This window comes from Erpetoichthys calabaricus, chromosome 9 (assembly GCF_900747795.2).
Source record: "Erpetoichthys calabaricus chromosome 9, fErpCal1.3, whole genome shotgun sequence".
NCBI classification, from domain to species: domain Eukaryota; kingdom Metazoa; phylum Chordata; class Cladistia; order Polypteriformes; family Polypteridae; genus Erpetoichthys; species Erpetoichthys calabaricus.
This window is the reverse complement of record NC_041402.2, coordinates 40,771,046-40,790,938: the sequence shown is the minus strand read 5'-3', so window position 1 is coordinate 40,790,938 and position 19,893 is coordinate 40,771,046. Positions and strand designations below refer to the sequence as shown.

Genomic DNA, 19,893 nt, shown 5'->3' with positions numbered 1-19,893 from the left:
AGAAAAAAAAAATATGCAGGCGTTTCAAGGTCAAAAGACCACCAAGCCCCCACTGGACATTCTAGCTAACATAAATGTTCCTACATCAGTCTTCTTTGTTTTCATGCTTCATGTGATATGATTCTGATGAAACTGGTGTTGTAGACAAACGAGACACCCACCTTCAATATGGTGTCAAGCAATATCTTAAAGCTGGAAGGTGCATCTACACAGATAAAAGACAAGGCTCCTTAACTGCCAATTGTCTTTCAAAATGCTTGTGTTTGACGTATAGCTTCATTCATAGCCCAGGTTCGTAAAACTTTTACTTATGAAGAAAGACAGGAAGCACTAGTAAGCTGTAAGAGGAGAGGGCCCGACCGATTAGGTCAAGGTAAGGTTCAGTACCAATGGTGACTCTCAGTATTAGTGCAGATAACATACTGCGGTAGGTCGACAGACAGAATAAGAAATCCTGTGTGGTTAGAGCAGAAGACAAAGAGAGCGAAAGAGTTCTGTCTGCCAAACCGGTAAACAGCTGAAGGGTGAAAGCAGAGAGATAACTCACAGCCCCCCAAACCACACAGTCTACATGGTCAGTCTGACATGATGAGATGTTGAACTGCCCCTCGCATTTCTAATTCTAATTTCTGATTCTGGCCTTATCCATTGAGGAGGCTCTTTTGAAAGATTTAAACTGCTGGTAAAATTAGGGAACACTTCAACATTATTTTCCATAAGGTGCTGACTTCTTTTGCTTCTTGTCAAATTACTCATTGCTCCAGAGGAGCTTCAACATACTCCTCATCCCTTGGGTGTGAACAACAGAATATGAATTTCTAACCATCTAAAAAAAATAAAATCATTCAATGGGGGTTATCAGGCAAAGTCAGCGAAGAATTCCTCTGTTGCCTAGGGAGGCCGTGATTCCAAAAATGTGTGACAACACCACTTTGCTGTAATAAGATGATTTGTTAATTGCTGTGAAAGCGTTCATTAACAAGTGCTGACAGAAACGAAGATTGCACATAACTTGAGAATCTGTCCATAGACTGAGTTTTTTGTGGCCATGGAAATCCTCTCAGCTTTCTGTCTTCCTGCCACACCTTTACGTGTTAAATAAAATAAATACGGACACCTCTCCGGGTACTGATTAAGCTGACAAGCAGGAGAAAAATAAGTCTTTTACTAGATTGTGGTGATGTGGGCAGAGTAAATGGAACTGAATAATGCTGTGGACAGGAGACCTTGGCTAGAACAGCCAGCTTTTGTGAAACATGAGAGTAAACACCTCGTGATGACACCTCAGTGAAACATAAATGAATTAGTCATTCTTTATCTTATGGAGAGTCATCGTTGGAGAACTCCATCACAAAAACATTTAAAGAGCAAACAAGAGTATAATTCTTACTAGTTAATCTATAACGACAAAGAGCACAGGAAATGGATTTCAATTACACCTTACAGATAAACTGGAAAGGAAACCTCTCTCCTTTACATGCTAACAAAACATGCTTGTTCCTCTGTGTTGGGAAAGAGCAGTGGAAAGGTCAGTCAAATACACCTTTAGTCATACCTAAAAACTAGATGATGAATAGTTAGTTACAACTTCATTAGGCATTTTAATGCTGTTTGGAATGCTTATATATTACCAATCGTACAGAGCATATTGTTTTATTTATGAGAGGTGGGAATTTGTTAAGGGCAAGATTTTCAAAGACTAGTCTGACAGACCAGGGCAGAAAAAACAAATTTGACCAAATGACCAAAACCACAGAGAATAAATTGGATTCTTGAAGGTTTCACAAACAAATCTAAAAACAAATGCAAAACTAAATTGCTAAAGATGTTACCTTTTTTTGAGCTGAGGAGTGTTTCCCTTTGAGGAAAAAAATCAGGTTTGCCATGCAAGTGCGTACTGGTCATTTATAACAGGCTCAGTCATGAGGATCCGAAACCAGTGTTCACATGCGCAAAACCCCCCTTACAACGCAGCGTTTTGAGCAATGAAACACAAAATGGTACCAGTGAAGACATCACCAGCAAAGTGGTAAAGACTAACAAGAACTTTGCTTAAACCCTGACTGAGTGAAACTCCAAAGGCAAGAGCTCCCAATGTGCCCATCAAGTGATCCCAGGTAACACAGATGAAAATGCCATAACAAGGCAGAATGGCATGAATACTCTTAGCAGGGATCCAAGAAAGCAGCTCAGGACCGCATCCCTAAAGTTAACAGTTACTGCGCTCTTGAGCCAAGTCTATGAAAATCCAAAATCTTTTGAACTTCATATTCTAGTTCTGTGTCTGTAAAACAAGAAGAGGAGCAGATACTTCTGAAAACAGATATCTGATGGTAAATATGAAAAGATCAGAGTATCTAGTAATGAGCTGGGAGGGCTGACGTCTAAATTACTGGCCCAATCTGTATCAATATCTTAACAATAATAATAATTCATTACATTTATATGGCGCTTTTCTCGGTACAAATACATGTGTGAGTAAGCTTCTGCAATGGAACCCTCAAACAAGTCTTCCTGCTAGAAAGGATGATTTTTGCAAAAAATCCTAGAGAACCCTTCTTAAAAGAATGACGTCCTTCAAGTTATTCTGAAAACCACTGCCATTATAAAATATGTACTGTATATATCAGACACTTGTTTCACTCAGTTATTTTGACCATTTGCTTTTAAGTGCTATCCAGAAGCAAGACTTACTATGAGTGCAAAACCTCTCACTAAAAAAAATGAAGTGAAGTCCGTGCTCTGATATAATAGAATCAGAAAACAAATGTTGCCTAAAAATTACATATAAATGTTTGGCCAATTATTTGCAGTAGGGAGTTTATTTCATGGAATAAAATGCACAGCCCTCCAGGACCTATCCACTACTATAAAAACAGTGGTATATAAATGAGAGGGTGGTAAATCAATAATAAAATCCATCGCCATAGGCCTCCAAAGGCCTGCTGGCTAACAGCCATAGTGGTAAGAGACCAGATGGCAGACTGTTATCTGATTTGGCTCCAGAGCACTTTTCACATGTGTTAAAAATGAGATATAACAACAGATGCCCAGTAAACATGTCTTTGTCTTTTGTAACAGGGTTAATTACGCATACCTGAAGCAAATGCATGCATGCACTAAAGTGTATTAAGAACGCACAGTGTGAGCAATGAAGAACAAAATGACATCAGCGACAATGTTACTGACAAAACAGTATATAATTACCAAAAATTATTCAAACTCTGGCACTTTCATACTTAGAAATAGAAGAATAAACACTGTCCAGTTAGAAGACTGGCTAGAGAAATGGCAAACAAAAGAAGCAACTTCTGTCACATACTAGCAAGGGCCACAACGGGGCAAAGAGAAAAGAAAATATCATTATTAATGAATGAATTAATTTTTACTGACCTTAAAGATTATATTACAACATGTCAAACACAGTAGAATCAAAAATACAATCAATTTCTAAACTAGAATTAGGGTTAAATCATAATTAACACTTAAAGCCTCTGCCTTGGCCATTTCAAACAGCAATGTGAATACAAATTCTGTTATAAAATAGTCAATAACATACAGTAAAACATCAAAAGCAAAACGGAGCAGAGACCAAAGTCCAGCAGGCTTCTTTGATGGCAGCATTAATAACATTCTTGCTAAATTCTGAAAAAGCTTTGCACCATTTCTTGCAAATAAAAATGTATATTCTTTTATGATTAGATAATATAAGACATTGTCAAACAAGAAAAACAAGGAAAAAAGACTCAAAAGAGCAAAAAAAAAGGCTTTGCCTAAATTATGAAGGCAATGAGTCCAGTGGATCAAGAATGTTATTTTGAATGAGTTCATCAAAAACACGGGGGCACAGTTTGAAACTTGTTAAGGGTAAATTTTGCACAAACATTAAGACGTTTTTCTTTACACAGAGAGCCATAGACACTTGGAATAAGCTACCAAGTAGTGTGGTAGACAGTAATACTTTAGTGACTTTCAAAACTCGATTTGATGTTATTTAGAGGAGTTAAGTGGATAGGACTGGCGAGCTTTGTTGGGCTGAATGGCCTGTTCACGTCTAGAGTGTTCTAATGTTCTAAAAAAAAAAAGGCAACTTGATGTGAACAAGTTCAAAATTGCTATCCACATAGTAAATCCCAGAAACAATCAAAGGCATACCAAAAAGAACAGTAAATCCAAAGAAACGGTAATAATAACAAAATACTCTCCAAACACATGCTTTGCTGTTGGGTTTTTTTTCTTGGCTAAATATAAAGCCAAAAAGGACTCGGCAGCACTGAGGCATCACCCACAAAGTACATAAGATTTCAGCACATTTAAAGAGACAGAATACAAATAAAAATAAATATAACAGCAATAACATGAGAATAATAATAATTCAAAATGAACAAAACAACCATAAAATGGAAATAAAAACAGGTCAGGGAAAAAATCCCTGTAAATCCCAGTAAATCCAGTTTACTGAAGTCATTAAAAAGGTTTAAATTATTGATGTTTCTTGTAATAACCTGGTGTGGGGAGTACAAGTCAAGAGAAGTTATGATGATTAAGCTACATAGTGCACTTGTTTGGATTCATCTGAGGTATTCTGTGTAGTTTTGGTCTCCATATTAAAAAAAAGACACAACAGTGCTGGAAAATGTCCAGAGGAGAACAGCTAGGCTGATTCCAGGACTGTTAGGTGTGAACCATGAAGAAAGGAACATTTTTTTTAATTTAAGAAAATATAGATTAAGGAGCTGCACAACTGAATTCTTTAAAATTATGAAGAGAATTAATGAGGTACTTCCCGGCTGTTACTTCATTCTTAACAATTGCACAAATGTTGGAATATTTTCCTTCACACAGAGAACCATAGGCAATGGAATAAATGTAGTGTGGTGGTAGGTAGTGAGATTTTATTTAGTATTTATTTTGACAGTATTCTCCAAACTAAAGAGAGACAAAGAGTTGATCATTTACTAACACCTTGTCTGATGTTGCAGAAGTAAAATCTAAATTGCTCTGAGACATTTAAAGGAAAGGGCTCTAATTTACTATGGCATATGTGTGACTTAACTGGGAAAATAAATTCTTCTTCAAATTAATTTTGAACCCAACAATTCATTCCAAATTCAACTATCAAATTTTGCATGCTCAGCAATGATGAGTTTGGATTGATAGTAAAAAGTATCATTAGTATAGAAGGGACAACTCTTCATAGTTGCACTTTATTGTAAGTTCATCAATAATGAGATATAGAAGAGGATCACTTCCCAGTTATACTTCAGGAAAACTGATTAAAGTATTGCAGTTGGTGATACAGTGAAGGAGTGCCTCACATATGTTAACAATACAATTAATGGAGGAAACAGAAGAGGGGCTGCTATACAATTAAAACCTAGTCAGACCTACCAGTTAGGCTAACAGGAAAACACCTCCCAGTTAAACACCATACATGCAAGATTTTCTTTGTAACGGGGGTATGTGTCACACAGTGTCAGATCATTGGAAGCTTTCTCATTCAAACACCTGTGCTCTTCTTCAATAGGATGACTGTGGTAATGGCCATCTCTGTGTGCCATTCTAACCAAGAACAAAGAGTGCAAAAGTCAAAATAAAAAAAAAAATGTATATATAGTAACTTGCTGTAACCTGAGTGGTTACCCAATCTCACCTACTGACACTGAGCTCAGCATGCCATTAGCATGGAGCAGACTTAAACCCCATCCAGGGTCAAATTTCAGAGCAATCAGTTCTAGGACCAAGAACACCCTTTGAAAATCCATGGGCTTTCCAACTGGAGCTAACTCCGGCACTCCCAGTATTCCCACATCCTTGAGCCCCAGATCCTAATTGAATCAACTGGCAACTCAAGGCTACCTGCCATCTGTAATATGCACTTCTGCCAAGCAGGAATTGTTTGCTGTCAGTATCAGTTTGGGTACATTCTGCTGGGTTTCTGTTAGCCCCACCATGACTTCTTTATCATTTCATTACTTTTGGATTAATTACTTCCTGTTAATGTTATAAAGGGAGCTTGTCACCCGTAGTGGCTGTTAAACTGCACTGGCACATGGAGAGGCTCTTCAGTTGCCAGTGTGAGCTTCGCTTCTGAAGTTGAGAGCCTGCTCGTTGTATTTATTTTATGTCAGTCTGATTCCCCTTATGTCATCATCAATTCCTTGCCAGCTGGAGGACTTGTTAGAGGACTAAGACATTCTTTGGGTTTATGCTTTCCACTCTCAAATAGCTCATGTATTAATCAATGTGGACATACACTAACAAGGCACCTTCTCCTATTAAATGTTTGGATTGGATATGAAGAATTCTTCAATGCAGGGAAAGTCCACCAGTTATAGTCTTCAAAAAGAGAAAACCATGAACAGAATCAAAATTCAAAAAGTGAACATTTTTGTCATGTCTTTTGGGGTTATCACTAGTATTCACTTAAACCCTAACCATATACAAGTTTGAGAGACTATGGACTCCTGTGTAAGTAATTGGAATGGCTGGTTCCTGCCCTGCATCCACTGTTGCATGCAGAAAAACTTGGCCAGTCTTGACACTTTATCTATATTGGGAAATGCAGAAGGACACTCCTTCTAGGTCGTCTTCAGCAGCATGGGATTTTGGAAAGTTTCAGCAGGATTTTGGGAGGCAAATGTCTCCCAGCGATGTGTTCTCCATGCCACCTATGAAGGAAGCTTTTTTCTACTACATCTCAGTTATGTTAGATACATTGAGATACAGCACTAGAAATAGGCTGACAACCATTTTGTCTGAAGAGCTTCAGAGTACAACAAAACCAAACAGAATTTCCCTACAGCTACATTACAGCACACCTGTAGTGAGCGATGCAGGCATCATGGGGACCTGAACTGAAATTTCTCCAAGTTCACCATGTAAAGCAGAAGTAGGTGTGTGAATGAATCATCTCTTAAGGCCAGATCAGGCAAGGGAACTTGTAGTTCAAAAAATATTACAAATGGCACCACCTCTTAGCTATTGTTTGTTTTGGCTGCAGCAGGTGGAAATTCTGGCAAAAGCAGTCTGTCAGGAGTTGGCAGTGCAGTGTTCAGCATGCATAACAACGATCATCTCATATAAATATTTTCAGTTTTTATTTGCATTCTTTGTGTGGCACTTTGCGTGCTGTCCTGAGGGGTGCAAACTGGCATGCGAGTCAGCAGTGTTGTCATCAGTGGGGCCAGTGGTCATCTTTTGAGCAGTTGTGCATACAGTAGGTTTATGCTTCCCGGGCAGTGGTGTTTCTGCTAGTCAACTTGCTATGCTATGAACTTTTATTTATTGAAACTTCTGTTTACTAAACTCCAAGTGTGGTTTACTGATTACATGTTTACATTTACTAAAAGTCTTCTTTTAGCATGGAGCTGGATTTGAAGTACAGATTTCTGACTACGGTTTTTGGTTTAATGATTCAAAGCTCTAATCTCAGGAGCAAAAAACTTTAAACAATGCAGTTTTTTGGGGGCCAGTTAATTAAACAGTCATAGAACAACTCTCAAAAACATGTCGCTGGCATTCCGAGAGTGTTGGCTACAAAAGACAGTTTCTGGCTGTGTGCATTAGTGCCGCTTCAGGAAGTGGGAAGACAAAGGCTTCCGCTCAGCCCACTGGGTGGTGTGTGGTGGCTATGAATGGCATGCAGAATGAGCGCTCAGCATTCGACTAGAAGAGGCTTGGCCTGCTGCCAGCACTGCAGGCCCAGAAACCATGTTAACTAATGTATTACATTTTGCATATTACATATTCTTTTATTCATGTTCGCAAATGAAAACACCTCAAACAGAATACTGTAAATGAGCTGACTGAGTCCTCCAAATTTCAGTGTTTTTGGAAATCATGGAGTGCGTTTCACAAATTACATCATCATTCTTTGCTTGGTAGTCAGCCTTTAATGAATGCTTATTCTGCACAAAGCAGCAGCCCACATGTGAGAGAGATGCCAGACACACTACTCCTAGCCCCCCGCCCCACCACAATCGCTCTCTCATGTAGTTATTATCTACACTACCAATTACTGTGACAAAACAGAAAAGAGTTCTGAAGTCAGGAATAAAATCCTATATTAGGCAATCATACAAGCAGACATGTCTAAAAAGGTGCTTATATAGCTTGTTAAAAAATTCTGTAGTTTCTCTATATGCTGGCATGAAGCTCTCCCCAATCTGTACAATATGGGTCTTTTACGTATGTCTTCTATCTACTGCAAACATCATCACAGGTGCTGGGTACAATTCACATATCAAGTATGACGGATACCCTGTGAGCATAGGAATACCAGTCAGGAAAAAGTGGCATGAAATACAATACAATTTATTTTTGTATAGCCCAAAATCATACAGGAAGTGCCGCAATGGGCTTTAACAGGCCCTGCCTCTTGACAGCCCCCCAGCCTTGACTCTCTATGAAGACAAGGAAAAACTGGGAAAAATGGAAGAAACCTTGGGAAAGGCAGTTCAAAGAGAGACCCCTTTCCAGGTAGGTTGGGCGTGCAGTGGGTGTCAAAGAAGGGGGTCAATACAATACAATACAATACACAGAACAGAACAAATCCTCAATACAGTATAAAAATAAAAATTTTAGAAGTACAGAGCAAAATTTTACAGTTGATGATATCACATAATAAGATTTGGATATGTTTAGAGTCCTGGAGACCTCATCCATCAAGCTGCCTCCCCCATTTGGCCATTCCACAGCTGAAACAGTGCTGGGCCAGCCAATCCGATGAAAGAACCCCTGTTTCCCACGATTCCTGCGATCCTCCATCAGGGATGACTTTACCTTAGGCAGGCAAAACAACTTGGCAGGTGGGCCGTGGCACCAAGTGCCACATTTGAGTACCGTGAAGAGAAACAGAATAGGTGAGAGTTAGTATCCAATTCTAACTGTCATGTCACTTATGTTTTAGTGCTAATGACTAACAACAGAGATGCAGTCTGTACAGTTAATAAGCAGCTCTAGTCAGGATATGCTAAACTGAAGTAGTGAGTCTTCAGCCGGGATTTAAAAGCTGAGACCGAAGGGGCATCTCTTATAGTAGCAGGCAGACCATTCCACAGTTTAGGGGCCCTGTAACTAAAAGAAATAAGAAGATAGACCAGCAAAAGAGTAAGAAAAATATGTACTGGCAACGGTTTAAGCTGTATAGTCCATCCTGGCACCACAGAGTCTCCAAGTGAAAGAAGTTTGACTGAGTTGCCATTTCGAGGTAGCCAGTCTACAACTGGTTCTGGCAAAATTCATGACCATGTATATACTGCAGAAGGCTCAGGAGAACACTAGTCTCAGGAGTCACCAGAACGTACCTTGGTCTGCAGTCCTGAGACCTCTGAACCTGCACTTGGACCTGCAGTTGAAGTAATCAAAGTATCCACAGGATGGCTGTTAACGCCACCACTACTTTGACGTTGACTAACCAAAGTTCTTGGCGTTGCCCAGGTATATTTGTAGAATAGGCTAAGGATAGAAAAACAAGGTTTAAGTGTTTTTTAAATGTTGACCCCTGTTCCTATTGCTAGCTGTCCCATCCATCATCCACATTGCCTCTGTACCAATGTCTCTGCTCTCATAAGTCGAGAATTTGCTCTTTTTGGGTCTGATTTAGGTCCCAAATTGCAGTAACTCCTTGCTAGGTTGTAACCATGAATGCTGTCATGTCTGACTCATCCTCTTATTTCAAGGTAGACAGTTCGTAGTGCTTAAATTATGAAAAAAAGCCGACAAAGCAGGAGTTAAACAACAACTTTTGATTCTCCTTTGTGTTGTGCTGCACTTCCACTCTCAATCAAGCTTCACCCAACATGCCTTGTAAAAGTGCACAATACTCCTGTTTAAGTTAGAAACAGCACAAGGTGTCCATTGGGTAAGGAATGTTAAGCTCTGGTCATTTTGTTTGTTAGTTTGGCTTATGTCTATCCAGATGTTTCACTTGCTCTGAGCCAGCACGTGGCACTGATGTGCAAACTGTAAAATGCAGAATACTTTGCTGGCTGAAAGACCAGTGTGTGTCAGAAGAGAGGATGTGCGGCATTGGTCATATTGGTACTCAGTTTTGTCTTTAAAGTGCGTCCCATAACTGAGCCTGCCCTTTTAATCAGCTTGTTGATTCGGTGGGCCGCTCTTGAAGTGGTGTTACCAGTCTAGCACACCACAGTATAGAAAATTGCACCGGCCGTCACAGAGTTGTGAAGGATGCCACTAACCACTTTAGTGGAACACAGTCTCCTAAGAAAAAAGAATCTGCTCTACCATTTCTTCTATAGCTCCTCTGTGTTCCAAAACCAGTCCAACCTGTCATTGATGTGGACTCCCAAGTACTTGTAGGAGTGGACCACCTCTACATCCCCTCTTTTAGTGACTGGACATAGAGGCTCTTTGGTGTAGTGAAAGTCAATAACCAGTTCCTCGGTTTTGCTGATGTTAAAATGCAGACAATTCTCTTTGCACCAAGAAACAAAGTTCTCCACCCGACTCCTCTCCTCTGTCTCATCTCCCTTATCGATATGCCACATAAGTGTAGAATCATCTAAGAAGTGACATGACCCAGTGTTAAATTTATAGTCTGAGGTGTATAGAGTAAAGAGAAAAGGAGAGAGGACTGTCCCGTGTGGTGTTCCAGTGTTGCTCAGACTGGCTTTTGTTTTCTTTTGAATTTAAGACTGTCGGCACGTCTAGCCTAAAATTTTGTCTTGGCTATGTTAATCCTTTCACAAGTAAATCTGACCTTGCTTTCTCCGACTACTCTTTTGGATCAGACTTAAATAAATTCTAAAATAGGAACCTTCCCTCACACTCCATCCCCCATTCTTCTCCAATAAATCTGTTATCTGAGCATTACAACTTCATTGTCTCCATGCTAACAAGCTCCTGAATCCAAATAGATTTATGTTATAATGAGATGGAAGCAAAATTGGCGGTTACCTTACCCCCCATAGACCCCACACTTTACAAACGGTGGTTGGCAGGCTACAATTCATCCTGTGACAGTTACTTGGTGTCTAATTGTTCTACAACATGCATCCCCAAGGGCAAAGTGGAGCCACTGTCAAATGTAATAGTTTGTGGGGAGTAAAAGATCTCATCCGGTCCTGAGGATGAAATCATAAAATTCTAATCCAGTGAGTATGCGCCCCAATCCATTGGCATTTTCTGCACATTCATTTCTTGTGACTTGTTAAAAATTTTATATCCCAGGTGTTTTAGGTTACCATTTGTGACTCACCCTGGTTTCAATTGTTTAAATGTAGTGTGTACAACACAGAAAATGTTTAGGATTTTTGAACAGCGTGATTTGTCTTACTCATTCAAATTTCTTTTCATTTCAAATAACTCATTTCTTGCAGCATTCAGTTTTCTTCATGATTATGATTGCCATTTAAAAAAATGCTTTTCAGTCTGGTGTAAGCTACATGCCGTAGTTAGAAAACAATTCTGATTCTCCAAACTAATGTAAATTGTCATACTGTATAACTTCTTTTTGGGGTCATACTGAGATGGAAGTGGAAACTGGGGTGGGGATCAGAGAAGACCACATGCTGTTGTATCTAACAAAGTGGTATAACTCTATTCCTCAAATCTAGGAGACAGTAAAGGAAGGGCAGCTGGTAATCCACATAGAGTAGTGGGGGGGGGGGGGGGGGGGGGGGATTGTACAGTATCTTCTAATTTTAGAACTCCAGCATTCAGCACAGTGACAGGCAGACCTTTTACCCTTGAATATGACATCTCCAGAAAAAGTGACAGGAAGGCAATTTACTCCCTATGGTGATATTTGCAGATGGACTCTTTATTTCTGTATCTCACATGATCAGCGGAGGAAGACGTTTAGAGCTCACACACTCTGGAAAGGATGTCAGAAAGGAAATTTGTATACTTTAAAGGTGGTAGTTTGGGCCATTACTTGTACAGCACTGATCCTGAAGAAAGTGTAACAGGCATGACATTTGTTTGTGTGTTCAGGAGACAACAATCAAAATGCTATTTACAATTTTTTCTTATACAGAGTGTTGGATGGACCGATCGCTGCTACATTCCATACATCCAAAAGCAAGTAATGGCAAAGGGGATTTACATACCGTAGAATGTGATGGCAGGGCCATGATGTTCCACATCTGATATGTCTAAATGCCAGGCAGGCCTATCACATCTAGACCTGTTTACTTCACTTCAGAACATTCACACCCCATGCTGAATATATGTTTATATTATTTGCAGCTCGCTCAGGATTAAAGGATCGACATTATTCTTTTTCTGTTTTACCATATCTTTAGATGATAAGTAGCTGCAATGCATTGCAAGTCAGCCAGTCTTACGGCTCTTCATTTAAAACCTAAACTAAACCTGTTCTCTTGTGCCTTGGCGACAGAATAAATGAATTTGAAGCTTAGATTTGAAGGAAGTTCTCTACCAAAGGTTATTTTTGCAACTGTTGGTGAACACACACAGTATTACGTTTTGTGGCTGCTGTTCTTTTAAACCTGTTTCCTTAAGTCCTCTCTGTGAGATTGATGAGATTGATTCCATGCTAACTGCGTCATTTTCAATCTTGATTCTCAGATTTTCTATGCCTAAATGTATTATTTTTTTCTTTAACTATCCTTATATACACGGGTACTGAAACTGATTTTACTGTGCGATTTATTAAGGTAACATAGCTACAGCATGTATTGTGGATTTACTGTTACTGTTACACAGTCTTCTTAGATTTCATTATTTTCTGACTTCACTAATCTACACTATTATTGTAACAATCATTCATAGATCCAATTTCTGACATGTTTATCTAATCCGTGAATCTACCAAAATGCCCATTGCAGGTCTCTCTCTCACACATTTATATTTCTGCAGTCAAGATCATCAACTTGTTATCACAAAGTGAACACTAGCGCCTGTCCGACCTTGCTATGCATGCTGATAATGTATTACAGTACTTCTTAACTGACAAATTTAAGGGATGAACAACAAAGTTAAACCTCCATAAAGGATTCAGATAACACTTTTAGACCTCTCAGATAAAAAGGAAACTGGAGCAAATCTTTCTGTCAGAATGAGGCATGCAGGATTACAATTTGTGGGTCCCATGGTTTCCAGGCAGTGTGCATTGCCAAATAATGACTTCCAATTCCTGTACATCCTGTTATTGAATCTTATGGATACAATTTTCAAACTGGCCTTGTGCACCCTTGTCATTTGGAAAACACCCCCCCCTCTCCATACATATCCCCTAATTGCAGTTTGACCCAGGTTTAATGAAAAGGCGATGATTTGTTTAGTGGTTTGGCCTCTGTCTCTTCTTCCTGTGCGAATCCCCAAGTCCTTTATGGCATGCTGTAGCCTTGGCTCTGTAGTCAGCCAAGAACCACATGAAAGCCAAAAAAAAAAGAAAAGAAAAAAAATAATCCAAATAAATCTGCACCCACGTGTAGCGTCTCCCTAATTAGATTTCCGTCCCATCATAGGTAGGGAAGCATACAATTCAGGAGCAGCACAACCCTTTTAAAGGATTATTTGGACACAGCAGGTGTCTCACTATTTTAACATTTTAAACTATATTCTTATTTAGAGTGAGCTCTTAACATAAACTCTCTCAGAAAGGTAATGTTTAATGTAATATGCGGGTTATATTTGCATTGATTTATTTAGCAGTTTTTTTTTAATCCGAGAAGTTTACAAGTCATGATTAGTCGCAGTCAAATGTCAATGTAGCCATACAAATGCTAAAATTGGTAAAGGATCAAATATATGAAGGTTTGCCATATTCTTGATTTAACATTAGAACCTTAGAACACTCTAGATGAGAACAGGCCATTCAGCCCAACAAAGCTTGCCAGTCCTATCCACTTATTTCTTCCAACAAAACAAGTTGAGTTTTGAAAGTCCCTAAAGTCTTACTGCCTGCCACACTACCTGGTAGTTTATTCCAAGTGTCTATCGTTCTTTGTGTAAAGAAAAACTTCCTAATGTTTGTGCGAAATTTACCCTTAACAAGTTTCCAGCTGTGTCCCCGTGTTCTTGATGAACTCATTTTAAAATAACAGTCTCAATCCACTGTACTAATTCCCTTCATAATTTTAAACACTTTAATTATGTCACCTCTTAATCTTCTTTTGCTTAAACTGTAAAGGCTCAGCTCTTTTAATCTTTCCTCCTAATTCAACCCCTGTAGCCCTGGAATCAGCCTAGTCGCTCTTCTCTGCACATTTTCTAGTGCAGCTATGTCCTTTTTGTAGCCTGGAGACCAAAACTGCACACAGTACTCCAGGTGAGGCCTCACCAGTGCATTATAAAGGTTGAGCAGAACCTCCTTGGACTTGTACTCCATACATCGTGTTATATAACCTAACATTCTGTTAGCCTGCTTAATGGCTTCTGAACACTGTCGGGAAGTCGATAGCTTAGAGTCCACTATGACTTCTAAATCCTTCTCATAAGGTGTACTCTCGATTTTCTGACCGCCCATTGTGTATTCAAACCTAACATTTTTACTTCCTATGATACTTTACATTTACTGACATTAAATTTCATCTGCCACAAATCTGCCCAAGCCTGTATGCTATCCAAGTCCTTCTGTAATGATATAACAGATTCCAAAGTATCTGCTAATCCACCTGTCTTGATATCATTTGCAAATTTAACCAGCTTGTTACTTATATTCCTATCTAAATCATTTATATATATTAAAAATAGCAGCAGCACTGACCCCTGTGGAATACCACTCTTGAACAACCAATTCTGATAAGGTTCCTCGCACCATCACCCTCTGCTTCCTGTGTCTGAGCCAATTCTGCACCCATCTAAAAACATCACCCTGAACTCCCACTTCTTTTAATTTGATGCCCAACCTCTCATGTGGCACCTTTTCAAATGCTTTCTGAAAGTCCAGATAAATAATATCATAAGCTCCACTTTGATCATATCCTTTTGTTTTCTCCTCATAGAATTCCAGCATGTTAGTAAAACACAACCTCCCTCTTCTGAACCCATGCTGAGTGTTCAGAATAACTCCTTGCCAGGTGTTGCTCGATCTTATCCTTAATAATTCCTTACATTAATTTTCCTGTGATGCATGTTAAGCTTACTGGCCTATAGTTGCTTTGATCTGCCCAGTCACCCTTTTTATATAATGGGATGATATTTGCCATTTTCCATTCCTTCAGAATCTCTCCAGTGCGCAGTGACTTCCTAAAAATATGTGTCAAGGGTTTATATATGTACTCGCTAGCCTCCTTAAGAACACGAGGGTAAATATTATCTGGTCCTGGTGATTTGTTTGATTTCAGCTTATTTAATCTGAGCAGCACTTCTCCCTCTGCAATTTCCAAATCCCTCAGTACCTCCTTAGGGAGGTTATCCACTTGCTCACTTGTAAACACCTCAGAAAAATGTAAATTTAGGGCATCCGCTATTTCATTGTCTGTATCTTTTAATTCATATTAAATGATTTCACCTCCTCCTTGACTGTTCTTTTACTACTAAAATACTGAAAGAATCTCTTAGGGTCTTCTTTCGCCTTATCTGCTATATTCCTCTCCAGCTGTCCTTTAGCCTCCCTGATATCCTTCTTAATGGTTGCCCACTTGTTCTCATACGCTCTACGATTCACTTTGCAGTCATTAGTCTTATATGCCTTATAAAGCAGTTTTTTTCCTTTGCAACTTCTTTTTTAAATCTTTATTAATCCACCATGGAGTTTTTTTTTTTAATTTCCTATTAATTCCAAATTTAGGTATGTATCTGTCCTGCATTACATGTAAAACATTTTTAAACCTGTTCCACTGCTCCTCGACTGTCTCCACACTTAAAAGCTTATCCCAGTGTATCCTACTTAGACATTGTCGCATCTGCTCAAAATTAGCCCTACCAAAGCTCAACTTAACTATTTTAGTCTTTGCATCTGCACTCTTACAAAATACTGAGAATTGTATTATATTATGGTCACTTGATGCTAGTGGTTCAATCACGTCTACACCCGCAATTCTATCTTGATCATTACAAAATACTAAATTCAGACAGGCTTCACCCCGTGTTGGTGCTTTACCATGCTGTGTTAAAAAACAGTCACTGATTACTTCTAAAAACTCCTGCTCTTGTGCTCCTCCATCTGCAAGGTTATCCCAGTTAATATTTGGATAATTAAAGTCCCCCATGACTTTATATATATAATTTTGAGGCCCCCTCATCTCATCCATCCATCCATCCATTTTCCAACCCGCTGAATCCGAACACAGGGTCACGGGGGTCTGCTGGAGCCAATCCCAGCCAACACAGGGCACAAGGCAGGAACCAATCCCGGGCAGGGTGCCAACCCACTGCAGGACACACACACCCACACACTAAGCACACACTAGGGCCAATTTAGAATCGCCAATCCACCTAACCTGCATGTCTTTGGACTGTGGGAGGAAACCGGAGCACCCGGAGGAAACCCACGCAGACACGGGGAGAACATGCAAACTCCATGCAGGGAGGACCTGGGAAGCGAACCCGGGTCCCCAGATCTCCCAACTGCGAGGCAGCAGCGCTACCCACTGCGCCACCGTGCCGCCCCCCCTCATCTCACTGTTCCAGAAATGGAGCTTTTATCTGTTCAACATCTGAGGTCACTCTAAAGACATATTAGTGTGAATTTAACAGTGAAACATATCCAAACCTCAATAAACACATACAGTTAGCTGCAACATCTGAAAGAAGAATTTCCGCAGTGAGACAAATTAGCAACTGACTGTGTTCTACCATGCGGGATCAATGATTCTCTTGAATTATTGGCAAGTTTGGATCAGGACAAAATTGTAGACATATATGCAAACTAGAGGAGAAAGCTAGTCAATCTCCACTAAGGTAAGCCTTATCCTTCTTCTGAGTTGCAATATGGTTTTGGCTCTGTTTGTATGGATTTATAGCAAACCCCCTTTTGGATGACCCATGGTATGGCACTGTATTATGTCCTTTGACAACCCATTAAAAAGTGAAACTTTGCATATGGCTCCACTGGAGCATATAGCATTTTATTGGAATGCTGCTATTGTATAGAGGAAGTAATGTGCAGAAAATAATTATGATGAATTAAGTTCAATGGATGTTGCTAGAGTCCACAGGTGGATTACTGATCAGGAGTAAAAGATCCTGTTCAAACATGTGGAAAAAGACGAATCAGGCTATTGAATGGAAATCTTCAGTATCTGGACACAGTATATGTCACAAGGCCTCGGTCTAAGGAAGTCTAATGTACCGGAGGTACTTACTGCTTGACTGAGGGAACACCAGGGCCTACTGGAGAACTGTGTCACTGAGTGAACTCATTGCTGTGTCAAATTGTCTCAAACTCAAGAATGCCTGCACAATTTCAGAGTTAAGTAAGTTTAAACTACGGAGGAAGGGTGGGTGGTGTATGAAGTGGAGAGAAGGAAGACTGTAACAAGCCTGAAGGGAAAGTAGTGCGTCTGCAACCTCAGAACAGTAAGGAATTTCTGCCCCAGATTTAGGCAGGGCCAAGAAAAACTAGAAGGCATGATTTTACTGCTGTATGCTTTACGTTTCACCCTTCTAATCACAGCCCTCATCATTTACACTTTCAAAAAATGGTTTTCTTTGACTAAACCTTCATACATAATTAATACTTCTATATTTAATAATCATTGTATGACTTTTATGTTGCCTTAAATTAATCATTAATTCATTCATAAACATTTTCAATTACTGAGTTAGAGTACCTTAAATACATAATTGTAAGTAAAATGTTATTGAATGCTGACACTGTGTTTTTAAAAAGTGATTCTTAAAATATAGCACTATATTTAAATTTGACTTTATACCCTTTCATAAAGATTATTCTGGAAAGATTTCATATTAAGCAATAATAATAACTGAGTAATCAATTGGAATTTCAGTTCAATCTTCAATTTGAAATCCAAAGGCAAATAAATATATTATTAGGTGACTGAAAAAACTTTAAATTGTAATAATACAGAAGCCTGCAGTGATGACTGCAAACACCAATCAAAAACAAAAAGAACAACTTCTTGACTTGTGAGAGCATTCATTTAGATCAATGGTTCTCAGACTCAGTCCCAGGGACCCCATATGGCTGCAGGTTTATCATGTGTATCATGTAAAAGCCAGTAACCAGACCTACAGAGAACATCAGTCCATCACAGTGATCCCTCATGTATAGGGTGAACCAATTTAGAGTTTTCCAAGAACTTTACATTCATATGTTTTTGACACCATGCAGAGCTGGGAGGATGTGCAAAAACAGAAAGTTACCAGATTGGGATTCAGACCTTAATCCCCTATAGCTATAGAGCACATTGTTAAAATATCAAACAGACCTCATGAAATATCAACACAGATTTATCAACCTAAAGAGAAAGTAGAGAATGGTGATCCAGAATACAACTCTGTTACCAGTGTTGCTTTATATTTAAGTTATAGCAAAAAAAAAAAAATAATAACACAGAAAAACACAACTTTCAGGAATTGTTTCTGGTAATGTTGCAGAAGGCCTCCGTTTTGGACCAATCACAGTGTATTCTGAGGTGCTAAATGAGAACAAAATGTACTGGAGCAATCAACTTCCTTTGGCAGAATTTATGAAAAATGCATTTCTAAGACTAGCTCTTCTGTACTGGTTACTTACTAAGAAAATGCTGGCATCGTAGCAGAGATGCTGGCAGTAAAGGTCATTGCTTCAGAAACCAAAAAATACTAACAATCAAATAGAATAATGAAGGTGTACAAGGTGTGAAAGCTAGTGGGCACCAGAGAGCCCTAAACCCCAATGTGAACACACCAAGACAGTCACAGGTTCAAATAAATGGTGTTTTATTACACAATACCTAATAAATGAAGTACAAAACAGTTATCTCTCCTCCAAATCACCTCTTCTCTTTCCACTGCACTGCCCTCCTCCAGTCGAGTGTTGCTCGTCTTCCTCCCAGCTCTGACTCACCAGGACAAGGGAGTGCAGTCCCTTTTATTGAGGACTTCCAGTGCCTGGGCTGTTGCCCATTGGAAGCACTTCTAGGTCACACTGAACTCCCACATAGCAGGGAGTACATCTCCCTGCAGCGCCGTCTTGTTGCACCCATGGATCCCAGCAGGGCTGCGCTGCTGGACTATGATTCCCGGCATTCCCTGCTGGTTCCCAAATAGGCACTGGTATCCAGAGCTGCTGCCATCTATTGACTGGGGGAAATATCCCTCCCAGAGACAGTTCTTCCCTGTCAGGAAAAGTCCTAGAAGTATGTTCGGTTGGAACGCCTGTGCATCTTTTTTCCAGGTTGGGATGTCCATCCATCCTCCCGAGAAGTCCTTTTTGTTTCTGGCACCTTTCTCTCCCTTACCTGGAATATTTGTCTGTCCTATAAGAGCCTCCCATCCAGGTAAGGAACCATTCCCTCTCCTGGTCGGATGCCCATCCATCCCATATGGCACTTACAAAGGTAAAAATGTGTGGTTCCAGCAGGCTAATCCCATTTATTGCTTTGGTGCAGTCGAAACATTGGTGTGTTAGCACACTGCCGCTACTGTCCGTTCCACTTGAGAAGTTTAAGAGAACTTAAGAGGTTTTCTCCCACACTGAGGTGGTGGGTATTTAATGGCTGGTAAATTGGGCAGAGACAGTTTGGGGGTCAAAGTTCTCCTTTGAAGATCAACAGCTTCCAGACCCTGGAGGAAGGACAGACACATTATTGTGGTCACAAGCTCAACCTCATCCTGTGTCCCCTTTAATTTAGTCCCCGTCAGCAAAGCAGAACTGTCATATTCTTCACAATGGAAATCATAATGGCAGTGAGGACTACATTTCTTGGCCAAACTGCCTTTCCTCCTTGATAATTAGATGTCGGAGTAAAAGAAGGAGTGCAGGAAGCAGAAAATGATAATGAAAATTTC

The 19,893-nt window shown here is 39.7% G+C and overlaps 1 protein-coding gene across 2 annotated transcripts in view; it reads left to right on the top strand.

Annotated features, from left to right (window-relative positions):
• slc9a5 (solute carrier family 9 member A5) overlaps positions 1-19,893 on the top strand; it is a 157,824-nt gene that overhangs the window by 110,819 nt on the left and 27,112 nt on the right. The gene's annotated exons all lie outside the window — the stretch shown is intronic.